The 16,892-nt window shown below is 42.4% G+C and overlaps 1 long non-coding RNA gene across 1 annotated transcript in view; it reads left to right on the plus strand.

Annotated features, from left to right (window-relative positions):
• The first annotated feature begins 354 nt into the window (after positions 1-354).
• LOC308590370 overlaps positions 355-16,892 on the plus strand; it is a 41,382-nt gene continuing 24,844 nt past the window's right edge. The window contains exons 1-2 of the long non-coding RNA XR_014009761.1: positions 355-495; positions 10,301-10,520. This is a non-coding gene — a long non-coding RNA (uncharacterized lncRNA). The remainder of the gene's footprint in view (positions 496-10,300; positions 10,521-16,892) is intronic.

Here is a 16,892-nt window from a genome sequence, read left to right on the forward strand (position 1 = left end):
CTGCAAGAGAGGCTTCCATTTTGCTTTTTTATATATAATTTTGGTGGCTGCAGGTTTATGAGCTTAGGCAATTGTTGTGGGGTTGCCAAGGATGGTGCATGTGTTTTTCTTTGCTGTAAACACTTCTCCAGCACTCTACAGCCTCCCCAGCTGTGCATATCTGTGTAAAGCCCCATGGAATAATTTATGTCACAATGTGTTGCCCTGGGCTTTGATTGACGTGCAGGTATGCCGTAAGGTGGCAGAGTGGACCATTGATGAGATAATTTTCAGCATGAAAGAAATGACATCACAAACAGCCCTTGGTTGCCTCAAAAGTATGGTAAGCACAACAAAAACTCTGCATCCCTTTCCCACCCATGAGGTTTTCACCAAAATTTTCTCTTCCCTTTCAACATTATTTCAAGCAATTTCTTTTTCTCATGAATTTATGGAGATGGCTGGCTGGCTGGCAGGGAGAATTGACCAGCACAAGTACTAAGTGCAGCAGAAGAGGTAACAATATTTTAATGGTTGTGTTCTCTGCCTTCCTGTGGGTCTTCCAGTTTTGTCAAAATTCGAACAGTTCTGTGGCTGTACAGAGGCCTGCGGCACCATGATGAAAATGTTGAAAAGATCCATGTTTTGTGATGCTGCACTAGTATACTTGTTCACAAACCTCTTGTTCTGGCTCAGCAAGCCTTCAATATGGCTGTTTGTGAGGTTTCTGGAGTTTGTGATTTACTCCGTGTCACAAAGTGGGCCAAGTCTTTACTTTCAGAGTCACTGTTCTGGCTAGGTTTTGTTTTGTTCTGATCTGTTCCATATGCATGAACTGTGAACATTACTATGCTCATTCAGGACCCCTTTTCAATGTTGAAATCATAACATTTCTCCCTTCTTTATTTGACAGCATAGATTCCCCCTTTTAAGAAATCACTGTAGTTACCAAGCCCTTCCTGCCCCACATCCCTAAACTCCAGAAGACCATCATTATAATGCAGTACATCATCTGCTAAGCCTGTAATTGAAAGAGCTTCTGGTGCATGGAAAATGAGATTCAGGTGTATGAAGAAATCTGATGGGACATCACAGCACAGTCCCTTTAAAATGTCAACGGTCCCCTCTGTCTTCTGCCTGCTCTGTGTGACATTGCTGCCGAAAGAGTATAGATTGAGGGCAAGCTCATCGTAAATGAGTCCAATAATGGTGATTGATTTAGATGACAGTGTACTCAAAGGACCAGGTCCTAAGTGGGTAGAACTTGGCATAACACCATTAAATTCTGCATCTCATATTGGAGTTATAAATATCAAGAGCCCACGTCACACCTAGAGCAAGTAGGTCAGATTTCAGCGACTAGACTGGTATCCATTTTTACCATAATTATACAGATATCCACTAAGGTTAAAAGTTATAGTGCATTAATTGTTCCTATAGCTCTGAAAGCAAACGGCAATGTAAACAAAAGAAAGATTAATTGCAAACTTTTCATTTCTGAAGTTATCTTAATGCATAAACAGGGTTTGGGTTTTTTAGACAGGACTCAACCCTCAAACCTATTTCAATGACAACACTCAGCATCATTCAGATGTGCTAATATTTTAAGGATATCTCCCAGTCCTTCCAAGCACTTTCCCTGGATATTGCCATTTCTGTTATGTAGTGAAAAAGGCTGTTCTGTGAATTTGCAAAATTGTTAGTGCAGAGAGTGTCGTAAAGCATTTGCAAAGAACCTTTTCACATTGGTAGCTACAGGCTGATACCATGAAAATGGAATGAGCTAAATTGAATTATTTAGTTTGGTCTAAACTAGTTTAAGAATCAGTTATTAATTTATGGCCTACAATTCTCAGATAACCCTGGAAAATGTAGTTCTGCAAGCACTGCTGGTGGTTAGGAATCTCTGAGAATTGTCTGCACCTTACTACTATTTCAAGGATTCTTTGAGGGAAGCCAGAAAAGTTGAAGTGGTATAAAATATATGTTAGTCAGAGGCTCCATTTTGTTTTTCATTCAGGACTAAGGATATGTGTACATTTTTTCAGTGGCCAGAACATAGATTATTATTTACATGTTGACATTTATAATATTTGTACATTACTCTATTGAGTTGTGTGTCTTTTTAGTAGAATGAAAGCAGGTTTATACAAAAATATGATGGACGTGTGGGTGGACTACTCTGCATTGCAGTACATGGGAAATTAAGGCAACAGCTGTTTGCCATTTTGTCTGCTTAATACAGTGGTACCCCACAAGACGAATGCCTCGCAAGACGGAAAACCCGCAAGACGAAAGGGTTTTCTGTTTTGGAGGCGCTTCGCAAGACGAAATTCCCTATGGGCTTGCTTCGCAAGACGAAAGCCCATAGGGAAATCTCCGGGGACCTGTTTTAAATTGCTGGCGGTCAGGAGCAAAGACTTTCGCCCACAGCCGGCCTTCAGAAGAGGCCCTGGACCTCTTCTGAAGGCCGGCGGGGGGCAAAAGTCTTTGCTCCCCCCCCCACCTGCCTTCCCGGGACAGCGGAGACTTCTCCGCTGCCCCGGGCGATCTTAAAATGCTGGCGGGCGGGAGCGAAGCGTTCGCTGCCGACCCCCAGCATTTTAAAATCTCCCCGGGACAGCGGAGGCTTCGCTCCCGCCCGCCAGCATTTTAAAATCGCCCCGGGACAGCAGGGGCTTTTAAAATGCTGGCGGTCGGCAGCAAAGCCCTCCTGTCCCCGGAGCTTGCGGGGCGGGAGGTGGGAAGAAGGGCTTTTCTTCCCACTGCCAGCCTTCAGAACAGCCTTCTGAAGGCTGGCAGTGGGAAGAAAAGCCCTTGTTCCCCCCCCCCCAGCCTTCAGAAGAGGTCGGGGGACAGACTGTCCCCGGACCTGGTCTGAAGGCGGTTTCCCTAGGAACGCATTAATTGATTTTCAGTGCATTCCTATGGGAAACCGTGCTTCGCAAGACGAAAAACTCGCAAGAAGAAAAAACTTGCGGAACGAATTAATTTCGTCTTGCGAGGCACCACTGTACATTATAAATGCCAGTTGTTGCAATTCTGTGGTCTCAAGGCACATTTGTAAATCTCACTACTGTTGTTGGAAATCAAATATTACTTTGATAAGGCACGCCAGGCTTAGGGAATGGGCCATAGCTCAGTGGTAGAGCACAGAAGGTCCAAGTTTTGAGTAAGAGCCATAGACCATGTGCCACTACTTCAGAAAATAGCTAAAGGACCACATCACTGAATTGTTTCCCTAGCCACATAGAACTCTTCCAAATAATTGGTATATAAAGGGAAAGCTGTACTCAGGACAATGTACATGATGTGCTATCATAGAATTGTAGATTTGGAAGGTACCCTGAGAATCATCTAGTCCAACAATGTATATTCCTGCAATGCAATGCAGGAATATACAGCTGTCCCGTATGGGGATCAAACCTGCAACCTTGGCATTATGTTTATATGGACTGTTCTGCACATATTGTATACATGGATATTATTCAGTTATGAAAACTCATCTGTGTCTTCTGTAGAAGTACAATCCCAGAAAACCTATACCCAGTGGTTTTTGTGTGTGATGGTGTTCGCCAGTATGGAGTACTGTCACCTCTTTTTTGCTGTCCTGGGCAGCCTCCCCCCCCCCCCAGCACCCATGGCATTTTTATGAAGATATGTACCAGCACCTGACTTTTTACCAGAGAAGGAAAACACTGCCTGTGTCAGGTTTTGTTTCTTCACTTGTAGATCACCCATAAATAAATCCCATTGAACCCAAGTTTGCTGATTCACTAGTTGCAATGCTTAAGAGAAGGTTCCTTCATTACTATGAGGTAGCGAAACAAGCCTCCAGGCACACATCTGCAATATATTGGTGCTTTGCGTTAATCAGTTCCCAAGATCCCATAGCTATATTAGGAATGGCATTCGCGACCACAGTAGGGCAATGAACGAAATCAGTAGCCTCTTCTAATTTGCAGTAATCGGACTATCCCAGTTTAACTATTCACATATTATGGCATTCCATGATGGACTCAAGCAGCAGCACTAATTAAAGCACAATGTGCAATCAAGTTTTAAATAACATTGAAATAAACTGTTTATATAGCACTTTATGTAACGCACCATGAATACACTAGGATCGTGCTCTTAGTTAATTTGATACGGTGAATGTTATATTGCATAAAGCTGGAAAGTGCTCGTAAAGATCAGGCATTTTTCAGTAGATATTGTACAACATGGGATCTTCATTTATCCATTTACTTTCCTTCTTATATCTGCTAGCCACTATATTGCTAAGTTCTCCCCTATAGACTTAGCGAAGCCTGAAATGTCATTAATGAAACACGACTTATAATAATAATAATAATAATAAAAATCCCAAGAGGGTAAGATCAAAATAATAATAGAAACAGTGAAACACTACTTTGGGGCATTGCATTATTTCAGTTGCTCTTGCTTTTCATAAAATGTGAATAAATATAAATTTTATTAGCTTTTCATTCATGATTTCCCTAATGGGTACAGATTGTAGTATAAATACTTTGTTACAATATTTGTTACTTGGAAGGAGGGTTACATTTGAATTAGCTCCAGTTTAATCAATGAAATTAATCAAAAGTTGCTTCTGAATGAGTTTCAAACTCTAGGGATAAAAAAGAAAGTTGCCATAATCCAAAAACCCATGCTCACACAATTAGTGGCAGGGAGTGAGTATCAAGGGATGTGTTGTTTTCCCATTCATTTCTATGGAAGCAGAAGCTCCATTCATGCCTTTCTCTGCAATCAAATAGCCCCTTCATCCATCAACATGAATGAGGTTGCCCTTGTGGTCACAAGAGGGTGCTGCACCTATGGGAGCCAAATACGGAGATCACTGGATCAACCTGTTGACCAAATCAAATATAGTGTTTTCTTATGCTATACAGATAAAGACAGTTGGCATTCTCTTTGTTGCTGCAGTAAAACAATAGCATTCCAGACCTAGGGTCTAATTACTTTACCATGCCAGTGGGACAATCAACCTGCCCTCTTTCCCGCTTTTCAAAAATCATGTGCAATTTGCTTCTTTCGGGAGGTTGCTACCAGTGACATGCCTTGGAGGCAGCAGCATAATGCTTTGCAGGCACAAATGTGAGAGGTACATCAGTAAACTAATTTTGGCATCAGAAGGAACACTCAGTCAGCCTGTTGCCTTATCAGAATGCTTGCAGATATACCATCTCCAGAGATCTTAATATGTATATTTATATCATCTCCTCCCTCTGTTGTCAGAGTTTGCCAGTTATGTGCCCAACTAATCATCTTCAGCATCGGAAAGAATCATCCTGCCCTCTGCAAAACACCACAGGGCAATTTGAGGTTTTAGTACATCACAAAACAAAAATTCCTGTTTTCAAAACAGATGCCTGCCTTAACTAATAAAAATTGAGATGTCGGGCATACGCATCCATTGCCTACCAACCCATCTCAAGTGCAGCTCAATCATGGCTCTGTCTTCTGCTTAGTCTCTTCGGCGCACTTTGCATCCCACTAGATGTGCCTTGTTTTGAACGAGGTCTTTCCCCGGAGCAAGAGGCTGTGAGATGCCATCTAGCTGATTGAAAGTGACTGGCTGCTTGACAGTTTAGCCTGGCTGTTTCCAGGGGGCATGTGCGTGTCTATTAAAATCACACACACGCGCAAAAGTTAATATGCAATCCAGATATAGCTATTAAATCATTCATTTGGAAGCAAGCCTCTGGTCTTTCAGGCTGTGTGCGTAAATAAGCCCTTTTCTGATGCCTCATTCTGCCCATCCCACCTCAAAAAACCCCACTCATCCAGGTGGCATTAAAAAAATGTCATTGCAATAGCAGTGAAAGAAGGAGCAGTCTTCCCATAGATGGACAGCCCTTCTGCTTTTTCTCTCTCTCTTTAAACAAAGTGGGAGAGGACCAGTTCTCCCGTTGGCCTCATGCCAAGAGATGGGACAGGGCTGGCTGTAAGGCCATATGGTGTCATGGTAGAAGCTTTGTTGAGTGAGCTATTTATGGCCAGGCTCCACCTCCTCTAGACACAGTCAATCAGTCCAGCACTCGTCATTCCACCCTTGGTACAACATGAGAGGTTTCTGCTTGCCAAATTTTTTTTTTTTTTTTTTTTTGCCACATAAGAATATTTTTTCCCCTTTTAAAGCTACGTGTTGGTCCTGAGAATGAACTGGTGAGCACCTTGAGGAGAAGGACAGAGGCACTGGGAGACTCACTCACCAAGGCTGTGGGGCTTGGGGACATGGACAGGAATAGGGCTGGACAGACCCATAAAATCTGTTCTTTCCCCGGAAATATGGTGGCCATACCAGCTCTTGAACTGGGGTTGAGACCACAAATGCAACAGCCTGATACCCCTGAGTGCCCATCCCCCCTGTAGACGCAGACCAAAGCCTCCCCTGATTGCAATAGAAGTTGTGACAAATTATATCTTCATTAGTTCCTAACTGCAGTATTGCTACTAGGAAAGCAAAACCTCTACAACTCCAAGTCTCCGTTGTACATATGAGTAAAATTCCTGCTCAGCCTTGTCGTTCAGTGCTTAATTTCTGTTCACAGCAATAACAAACAGCTCTTCTACAGAAGCTGGGCCAGGAAGTTTGTAATGGCCATGCTGAAGCCAAAACCTTGGCTCTCCGCTTATGACCAAGGAGCAGAATTTCTTTCACATACAGAGAAAGGGAGAGGTTGGGGCTGCTGATGCTGCTCATTGCCTTTGAGGAGCAAGGCCTGCCCAGCCTGCATGTATTTGGTCATGGTATAAGTGATTCTGCCTGCCTCTATGCAGACAAGGACCCATGCTGCATCCTGTATAATGGAAAACATAGGTTAACAGCATGAATCCTTGGGACAAGATGTGTAGGTTCCTTATAGCAACTGGAAATTTATTGCACAGTAACATGATAATCTAGAGAGACTTTAATACTTCAGATCAAAGCAGATTTAAGCTGAACTTTCTCAGTAGTAAATGATTTACAATTGGCAGTAGTTGAAGCTCAAAGCCAGAACAGTGTGTTGAGCAGGGATTACACTGTGATCCCAAAGAATACAAGGTCAAACAAATAAATTCTTCATTCAAACACAATCAGGAAATTGACTTTGATGAGTAAGCACAAAGAGCACCGAAGAAAGCATGTGCTGTCAGAGTCTGAACACCAACCAGTCTAAAATCAGGATCAGGAAAGCGCTGGACGGCTTCAGTGAAGTTGCAAATATACCTCCAAGATTTGCCTTCCCTGCCTTTGAAGATGTTATTTAAAAGTCTGATGTGTCTTCACTACAAAAGCAGAGGTTTGCCATTACGCTCACTTCCCTCACCCTTAAGATAACAACAAGGTTGCCTGTAGGTACAACTGTTCAATTCATTAATTATTTTCTTTCATCTACCACAAAGCAAAGGAACCAGAACGGTTAGTTGCTGTATACCCTTGTCTGCTCAGATCAGTATTTACAGAATCCCATATTTAAAACTGGAACCCTACATACCACTTTCTGGCACTCTGAGTTTGTACCGGCTCTTCTGCTCAGACTTCACTAAGGCAAAGTGCCATAGGTCATCCTTGGTTACACATTGCTCCCAGGAAACAAATACTCCTTGTGCCTCTCATATCCATGCAGATTTTCATTTTTCATTAGCACATCAGTAGTTCATGCCATCTCTTTCAGCAACAGAATTAATCATTTGCATTCAGGAACTGGAGTGAGTTATACCCCTCCCACCTGCGAGCATCTCCTCAACCCACAGGGGATGGGCTATGAGCATAAAAGAAGTGCTGAGAGCAATAATTTAAAATTATCTTGGCGAATCAGTCTACTCTTTTAATGAACATTGTTTTCTGTTCCATTGGGAGGACACCAGCAAGGGAGGAAGATAACAGGGCATCTTACATTTTATGTCAATGAGCTCTCCTACTGTAACCGTAAAGTAAATGAGGTGTGAAAAAGCAATGTTTTTGTTTCTATCTTTTCCCTTTATCTGATTGAATTACAGCAGGAAAGGTGTCTTGGAACAATCCAGATAGGGAAGTTTCAGGTTTTATAGTTCCGGTCCGTCATAGACTATTACACCAGTTCTCTAAGTAATACAACTAAACGGCAATAGCAGCAATAGCAATCATGGGGTCACTGTGTTTAAAATAGGGCTGAGAAAAAGGGGAAAAACCCAACTGTTTCCCAACCCATTTTTTCTTGTGTTGGAAAGTGTCTGCTGAACTTAAAAAGTGATAACTGCTTTAATTCTATTCTATAAGTTGCTATTCCCAGTCTTCCTCTTCTTTGCAATCAGCTGGTAGGACAAAGGACTCTTCTTCTTGGGATCATGGGTTCAAGCCTCATACTGGGCAAAAGATTCCTGCATTGCAGGGGGTTGGACTAGATGACCCTTGTGGTCCTTCCAACTCTACAATTCTATCATTCTATCACTGTTTTCATTTGCCCTCCATTTGCCTTCATGGACATTTAATTTGATGATGTTGCACTGAGCACATAGCTGACAATTGAATGAAAATGTGTTGGCACAGGAGAAGGAAGACAAGTCCAGAAGATCAATATTTGCCAGATTGGGGAAGGGGGACATTAGGACTGGGAGGAAGGAATGACACTTAATAACTATGGATAGGCTGTTCCAAATTACCTGCACCAGGTGATTAGCAGAACTTGTTAATTACTTTGTAGGTGGCCAATGTAAGTTGTGAAAAATTCCAATAAAATACAAATTCTCTCAGTCATCAAGATTTAATCTTGAATGAAGGATTGGACCTGAGACATAGAGGTCTACTGTGACAAACCCACCCTACATATTTTTATGCAGAACAACAGTACCATCTGCAGCATCTTGGATCTGGCACTCATGCTGAATAAGCAGTACCCTGGGTCTTTACCTCCAATGCATATTCTGAGTTTAATCAATCCCCCCCCCCCAATAACTCAACTGGTCTGAAAGTGCAAGTTCTTCTGTAATGAAAGTTAAAGACTAAGTACATTTCTGGTTGGCTATCTATCAATACCCTTTACATCAGATATGAATATTTTCTCCCCATTGGACCAAATTACAATTCCTCTCCAGTCAGAGGCTGGCTTTTATTGGTCTTGCATTCCCATGACTCTGTAAGGCATCATCCCAGCACTTTGAACCACCCAAATCAGGAATCCAAAGATGCTCCTTTCACAACCTCTTTCCTAAAAGCAGGTCTGCATATGCCCTGAAACCCAATGTTCTACTCAAGTTCTTACATAACTGGCTATGTCAGATTGTTTTTATTAATTTTTATTTGCAAATTTATGTGTGTCCATAGCCTTCATCCCCACCCCTACCCCCAACGCCGTACACAAATTGTCCGTTGGCATTTGTATTCATTGGCTTAAAAAAAAAAAGGCTTTTCTCTAAAATTTCTCACTGAAATCTTCCCATGATTGCACAGCTGTTAAGCTACCCCCTTCTGCACTGGGTTCTGTAAGATCTCTCATCCTCTGGGATTTAGAAAAGTAAACTTTAAATTACTTTATTTTTACATTCTTCAAGGGCTGAGCTAAAGAAGGACCCATGTCTGAAAGGCTTAGAAAGAAACACAAACAGCTTTCATTATCTCAGTCTAATGATAGCCTAATATATCTATGTATCTTTATCTATCTACCTACTATCTATCTATCTATTATCTATCTATCTATCTATCTATCTATCTATCTATCTATCTATATGGGGGGGGGGCTACACAAAAAACCCCTTGGACTGAATTTGGTGCGTTGGTGCCCCATGTGTCCTCCACTGGTACAGCTATTGGAGGGAAGGTTTCCTGTATTTTCAGAAATTGTTTCTGTCCCCAGCTATCCTATCATCACACCAAGTGCAAAATATATATTCCTGGTGTTAGGCAGCAGCACTTCCAGGATTATTAAGATTGTGGCTTTAAAATGTTTGATCAATTTTATATTTTTAAATACATTGTGAGTCACATTGGAAGGGGGAGCGCTAATCCCATAGAAAGTGACCTGCATATACTGATATAATTAAATATTTAAAAAGATCCTCCCCCCCCCCCGAAGGCTTCAATTACCTGTTTTAATGGAAGTGTCTGCTTTTCATGATGCTTCTTCCTGTTGTTTTATCCAACTGGTTGTTTCAAATCTTATTACTTGGCTTATTATTTTGATACCTGTATCCTACTTTATTTTTTAGTGTTTACAGAGGCCTTTCTTTGACTGGCAAGTAGGGTATAAATTAATTAACTAATAATAATTAAATCAATCGCTGCTTGGCCTTTTGGCTAAGATCAACTAATAATGGTTAAATCCATCTTGTTTTGCAGGTTGTGTGATGACACCACCTCTGACATATTATTTAAAGAAAATTCAGGTCTGTCGCCACACTCAAATTTTGGCACAGCAAAATCCAGATTAGCTAGCAACATAGCTTGGCGAAGCCGCTGACAGTGAAAGCAAAGAAGGAAAATGGTGCCAGGAAGAATCAAGCAACCGTCAGAAGAACAAAAAGGTGCCAGGCGGCACTGAAAGAATGTCAGCCTTTCAGTAAGTCATGTTGAATGTGCTACTTTTGAAGGAAATATCAAAACTAGAGCATTTTGTGCAGCTTTCATTTTCAGCCTCAGGGCTCCATTCCCTACTGGGCAATGTGCCATGTGGAAGTGGTGGATGGAGCCAAAAGTGGATGGGGCAGGGAATATAAGATTTTAATCTTGTACAGGAGACTAGTGCCTGCACACACATATCCCTCTCTAATCTCCAGCCTGGCAAAAGTCATCATCAACGTTCAAGGACACATTCCAGCTAAGCCAAAACATGTACGGCCAGTGTGAAGCAAGTCCCGGTGAGGGATGTGCCCAATGGTTGGACAGAGAGATCTGGAGGGCCACATTTGGTCCCTGGTCGTGAATAATAATAATAATAATAATAATAATAATAATAATAATAATAATAATAATAATAATAATTATTATTATTATTATTATTATTATTATTATTATTATTATTATTATTATTATTATTAATTTATTATTTATACCCCGCCCATCTGGCTGAGTTTCCCCAGCCAGAGTTTCCCCAGCCACTCTGGGCGGCTTCCAATCAAGTGTTAAAAACGATACAGCATTAAATATTAAAAACTTCCCTAAACAGGGCTGCCTTCTGATGTCTTTTAAAGAGAAGATAGCTGCTTATTTCCTTCACATCTGAAGGGAGGGTGTTCCACAGGGCGGGCGCCACTACCGAGAAGGCCCTCTGTCTGGTTCCCTGTAACTTCACTTCTCGCAATGAGGGAACCGCCAGAAGGCCCTTGGCGCTGGATCTCAGTGTCCGGGCTGAACGATGGGGATGGAGACACTCCTTCAGGTATACAGGACCGAGGCTGTTTAGGCCTCACCCCATCATTTCCATATTTTGCATTGTTTGTGTTATGATAATATCTGTGTTATGGGAGGTACATTTTCAACGGCAAAGAAAGTTTTACGTTTCATTTTGAAAACCGAGTAGGAAATTCTATTAAAGTGCAAAAGGAATCCAGCCATTGCTAATGAACATTTTCGCAAAACAAAAGATAAACTTTTTCCACATCTCATTTGATTTGTACTATTGCCTTTGCACTCTTGAGTGCACAAAGACAGCAGCTTTTACCTGCCAACCAAATAATTTAAATGGCATAAACGTTAATCATCAAAACAAACACACACTATTAACTGCTTGAGGGAGTATCTTAAATGAGCGAGATGGTGAAGAAAACAACAGCATTTGCTGCTACTGAACTTGCAAATCCTCTGGGGTTTCATCAGAAGCCTGTATGCATGTTTCTGACTGCAGTATCTGACATATTACATGCAGGCGGAGGGCTGGAAGAAAAAGGGGAAACACCCTATTTTGTTCTCTGTTCTTCATTCCCCTTTAATTCTCAGTGGAATATTCATGGCTTATAATTCCTAACTCAGTTATAACATGCACATATGGATGATTAGTAGGAATCAGTGACGCTGTAATGCTAGTATTTAATTAAACTTCCAATGTAGCTTCTCTTGGGAAGACTATAATGAAGGGCCATGTCTCACAGATAGAGCCTATGTATGGCAGGCAGAAGGTCTCAGGTTCCATCCATGATATCTCCAGCCCCCCAAAAGTAGGAAAATAAAATTAAAAGCGGTAATGTGTCAGGTGATGATAAAGACCTGTGCTGGGAAGCTACTGCCAATCATAAGAATATAATATAAGAAGATCCTGCTGGATCAAGCCAATGGTCCAACTAGTCCAGCATCCTATCCTCACTTTGGTCAACAAGATGTCTGTGGGAAACCGGCAAGCAGGACCGGAACACAAAGCATTCACCCATTCACTGTGGCTTCCAGAAACTGCTATCAAGAAGGGTTACTGCCTTCAACCATAGTCATCATGGCTAATAGGCAATATCAACTTTCCAGATAACGAGATACTTATATGCCATAGGAAACACTGAGACACAAACCAGGATCATTAACCAAGTCAATACAGCTTCACATTTCATGTTCAGGTGGATGAAGGTGTTCTCCCTGAAATCAAAACCAGTTTGCTGTGTAACTGTAGCTACAGCTCTACCTTCATGCATGCTTATCTGACCCAGGATGTCTTTTTCAATTTCAACCTGTTATTCTAGCCCTGAAGTCAGTGTTGATGCTGGTTTTTACTTCCAAATAAACCACCAAATCAAAGAAGCTTACTAATGGGTAGTTTGTGATCATTGATTAATTTCAGTCAACAAACCTGCTGTCAAAACACAATAAAGTTGAGTTAGTGGTCACTTCAGCTATTTTTAGAAGAAGGGTTGGGACAATAAAATAGGGGTGAAGGTCAATAATTACATAGGGAGTGCACTGAAAGCGATATGGCAAAGATGAAGGGAAACTGTTGATTCATCTGCAGCGCTGCCTCTAGAAAGGATATTGATTCACCTGCCAACTGAATGCCTTTGATATAAGGTGAATGCTTGGCTTTTGCATCTGTAGCCCTAAGCACTTTGATGAGTATGATTCAGTGTTATGGCTTCGGAGGCATCACAGCTAGGTTTGGTTCTACTGTTTTCATTCTCTCACAGCGAAAGCAGGGGCACGGCCATGACCGAGGGACGGAAGCGGTCTGGGGAGCAGTTTTCCAATAATCTGACACATTTAAGGACCATTCCAATGTTACTTTTTTGTGGCTTAGGAACTCTACAGCTTGGCTTCTGCCTGTTGTAGGAACTGAATAGGAGTAGAAATCCATGGTCACACACTGAGGAATCGTGCTGTAGCTTCTTCCTCTGCCAACATGGGAATTACCCTAAATGTCACCTTGAAAAATGCATGCAGAAACAAAAGCCAGCTGAAAAACAGGTTCGGGGATGGCACTATAAATGGCGCCCCTTTGTAATGTCGGGAAGAAATCACTATGCAATCAAATGCCATCACATTTTGAGTTTCCTTCAAAGGGGTGGAGAAGCTCACAGGATAGTAATGGTATCACATCACACAGCTAAATTACCAGGTGTTACAAGTAAAGGGGGAGAACAAATCACAGAACAGGTGTTTTCAATAGCAGCGTCTTGCCTGTTAGAACATTGCAGGCTCACCCTCCAATTAAACAGACTGCAATCCCCCTTCGTCTCCAACACCTTACCATGGCCCTCTTGCCAAAATAGGACATTCACACCTCAAATTTAAAATATTTATCCCATACATTTGCCACATTCATTGTGGCTGATTATTTTTAAACTGTTTTTTGACCCAGACAAACAAGTCAATCCGAAATAAGAGAACTATCCAGAGTGGATGCCATTTCCCCAATTATTATACCAAGGGGCTTCTTCTCATCTGACACCAGAAATGAACATATACAATTAAATGTGCTGAAAATCAGGGTGATAATCTTACATAATACCCAATTTGTTTTTGCTTAGGTCTAGGGTAGAAGGATTAGTAACATTTCACTGTTTCACATTTCACTGTTTTGAACCACAGGCTTCTGCTTGACAAAGGTGCTTTCCTCCTGCTACATATCACACCAGAACACATTTGCGCTGCTCTGTAATGTGTTGAAAACATCAACATTTTTGCTCCGATAATGTAGTAACATACCGGTAGCAGCATGATGGAAGACCCACTTTGTCACATGCTTCAGTATCCTTGTGCCCTATTTTTTATAGAATGAGAAACATTTCCAATTATTTAATGTTATATTAACTTCCCGTTTGCCTCATCCGGCTTTGATTTATTGTACAGCTTCTTGCCAGAACTGCTGATTCCCTATAAATCACTGCATGCAAATCAATAAAATGAAATCAAACAAATCAAGGGACCAAACAATATTTCATTACCTCCATTTTTACTGTTTCATATAAACTTAATTAAAGTTTCAGATTAATTAAATTTAGTTGTCATCAGCACTGCTGCATATAAACGACTTAGCTTCTATTTCTTCTGCGGCACTGTGGGGTGGGGGGAATAGCAAAGCAGCACTGGCAATTCTGCAAAAGAATGCTTAGTAATTTCTCTTCTGCTTTGGCCTCTTGAAGATAATTGACAGCAAGCTTGGAGCTCCACAGCTCCACAGCACAAGTTCTGTTTCTGGCTACTTATGTACATACCATATATCTCACTTGCGCATTTTCTCTGGTGTGGGCATATGAATGGCAGATTAAACAACATGTTATGGGCACGAATGTCCGAGGTTCGTTGGCATGCTCTTCCATACTCTATTCTGCATACCTAGGTTTGTAAGTTCTGGCCTGTTTTATTGCTCATAGGGAAGGAAGATTCCCTACATATGATTTGTAGCAATCATTGCTCTGTTATGTCAAGGACAGCTGCCACTGAATACAAGATACTAGAATTTCAGTGCTGAAAATTTGGTGTATCTCTCACCACCTGAGTGATTGCCATCTCTTGGAGAAAGGAACATTTCTGCAGATCCATTTGACTCTTGCCCGGAATATATTTTTATTTCTAATGTTTCTTACGCAAGACGAGGCTTGAATGCTGGCTTGGCTTGCTGCCATTTTGCTGCTTTGTTGTTTCTCTAGAAGTGTGTAGAGGTTGGTGGTTCGATGACCCCACCTTCTTCTGGGCTTCTCGAACTCTGCAAGATGCAAAGACTTGCAACACTTGGAGGGGCATTTAGAAAAAACCAGATGGAATCTAGCAGATCCACCAAGGAAAGATTGAATACACCCCCAACTGACTCTTCGGAGCAAATTTATTTTGACAAATCAGGAGGAAGAAAAGTTGATCTCTTCCACCACCCCATTGCATTTGTTGTTTTTATTACATATCTTTCAACGTGTAGGTACCTTGCAACTATCACTTAATCATCCTCACACTGAACAATGAAAACATGATTACAGTGGTGCCTCGCAAGACGAAATTAATTCGTTCCGCAAGTTTTTTCTTCTTGCGAGTTTTTCGTCTTGCGATGCACGGTTTCCCATAGGAATGCATTGAAAATCAATTAATGCGTTCCTATGGAAACCGCCTTCAGACCAGGTCCGGGGACAGTCTGTCCCCCGACCTCTTCTGAAGGCTTGGGGGGGGGACAAGGGCTTTTCTTCCCACCCCCAGCATTTTAAAAAACCCCGGGACAGCGGAGGACTTCTCCGCTGTCCGGGGCGATCTTAAAATGCTGGCGGGCGGCATTTTAAAATCGCCCGGGACAGCGGAGGACTTCTCCACTGTCCGGGGCGATGTAAAAGCCCCTGGGAAGGCAGGCAGGGGGGACAAAGACCTTTGCCCCCCGCCCGCCTTCAGAAGAGGTCCTGGACCTCTTCTGAAGGCGGGCAGGGGGCGAAAGTCTTTGCCCCCCCCGCCTGCCTTCAAAAGCCGTCCGGGAAGGCAGGCAGGGGGGAGCAAAGACTTTCGCCCCCCGCCCGCCTTCAGAAGAGGTCCTGGACCTCCTCTGAAGGCGGGCGGGGGGCGAAAGTCTTTGCTCCCCCCCCGCCTGCCTTCAAAAGCCGTCTGCGATAGCGGGAAGCTCTTCCCTGCTATCCCGGACTGCTTTTAAAATGCTGGCGGTGGGGAGCAAAGCCTTTCGGCCCCCGCCGGCCCTCCTGGACCTCTTCTGAAGGCCGGAGGGGGGGGAAGGCTTTGCTCCCCACCACCAGCATTTAAAAGAGGTCCCCGGAGATTTCCCTATGGGCTTTCGTCTTGCGAAGCAAGCCCATAGGGAAATTCATCTTGCGAAGCGCCTCCAAAACAGAAAACCCTTTCGTCTTGCGGGTTTTCCGTCTTGCGAGGCATTCGTCTTGCGGGGTACCACTGTACCATATTTTTTGCTCTATAAGACTCACTTTTTCCCTCCTAAAAAGTAAGGGGAAATGTGTATACGTCTTATGGAGCGAATGCAGGCTGTGCGGCTATCCCAGAAGCCAGAACAGCAAGAGGGATTGCTGCTTTCGCTGTGCAGTGATCCCTCTTGCTGTTCTGGCTTCTGAGATTCAGAATATTTTTTTTCTTGTTTTCCTCCTCCAAAAACTAGGTGCGTCTTGTGGTCTGGTGCGTCTTATAGAGTGAAAAATACGGTATTTCCGTTTTACAGAAGGCTGGAAATATTGCTTTTGCTGAGTGGTTTGGTTGACACCTAATGCTACAACCCAATATACTGTTACTTGGAAGTAAATCTCATTGAACTCAATAGGACTTACAGCTAGTGCATTTTTTACAGGGGGTACTCAAGGGTACGCAGTACCAGTGCCTAATTTTTTTGGTTGGTGTTAAAATTTGTGACACTTACTGTAACAACTTCACGGTGAGTACCGGCACCTATTTTTCTAGAAACAAAGCACTGCTTACACTCAAATAGCAAGGCATAGGATTGTGCAGTACATTAGCTGAAGAAGCAATTTCATGGCTACCAACTAGGGCTGGTATATGGATGGCTTTGCCCTTCTTCTACTGT

Source organism: Podarcis bocagei (assembly GCF_964188305.1).
Source record: "Podarcis bocagei genome assembly, chromosome: 1".
NCBI classification, from domain to species: Eukaryota; Metazoa; Chordata; class Lepidosauria; order Squamata; family Lacertidae; genus Podarcis; species Podarcis bocagei.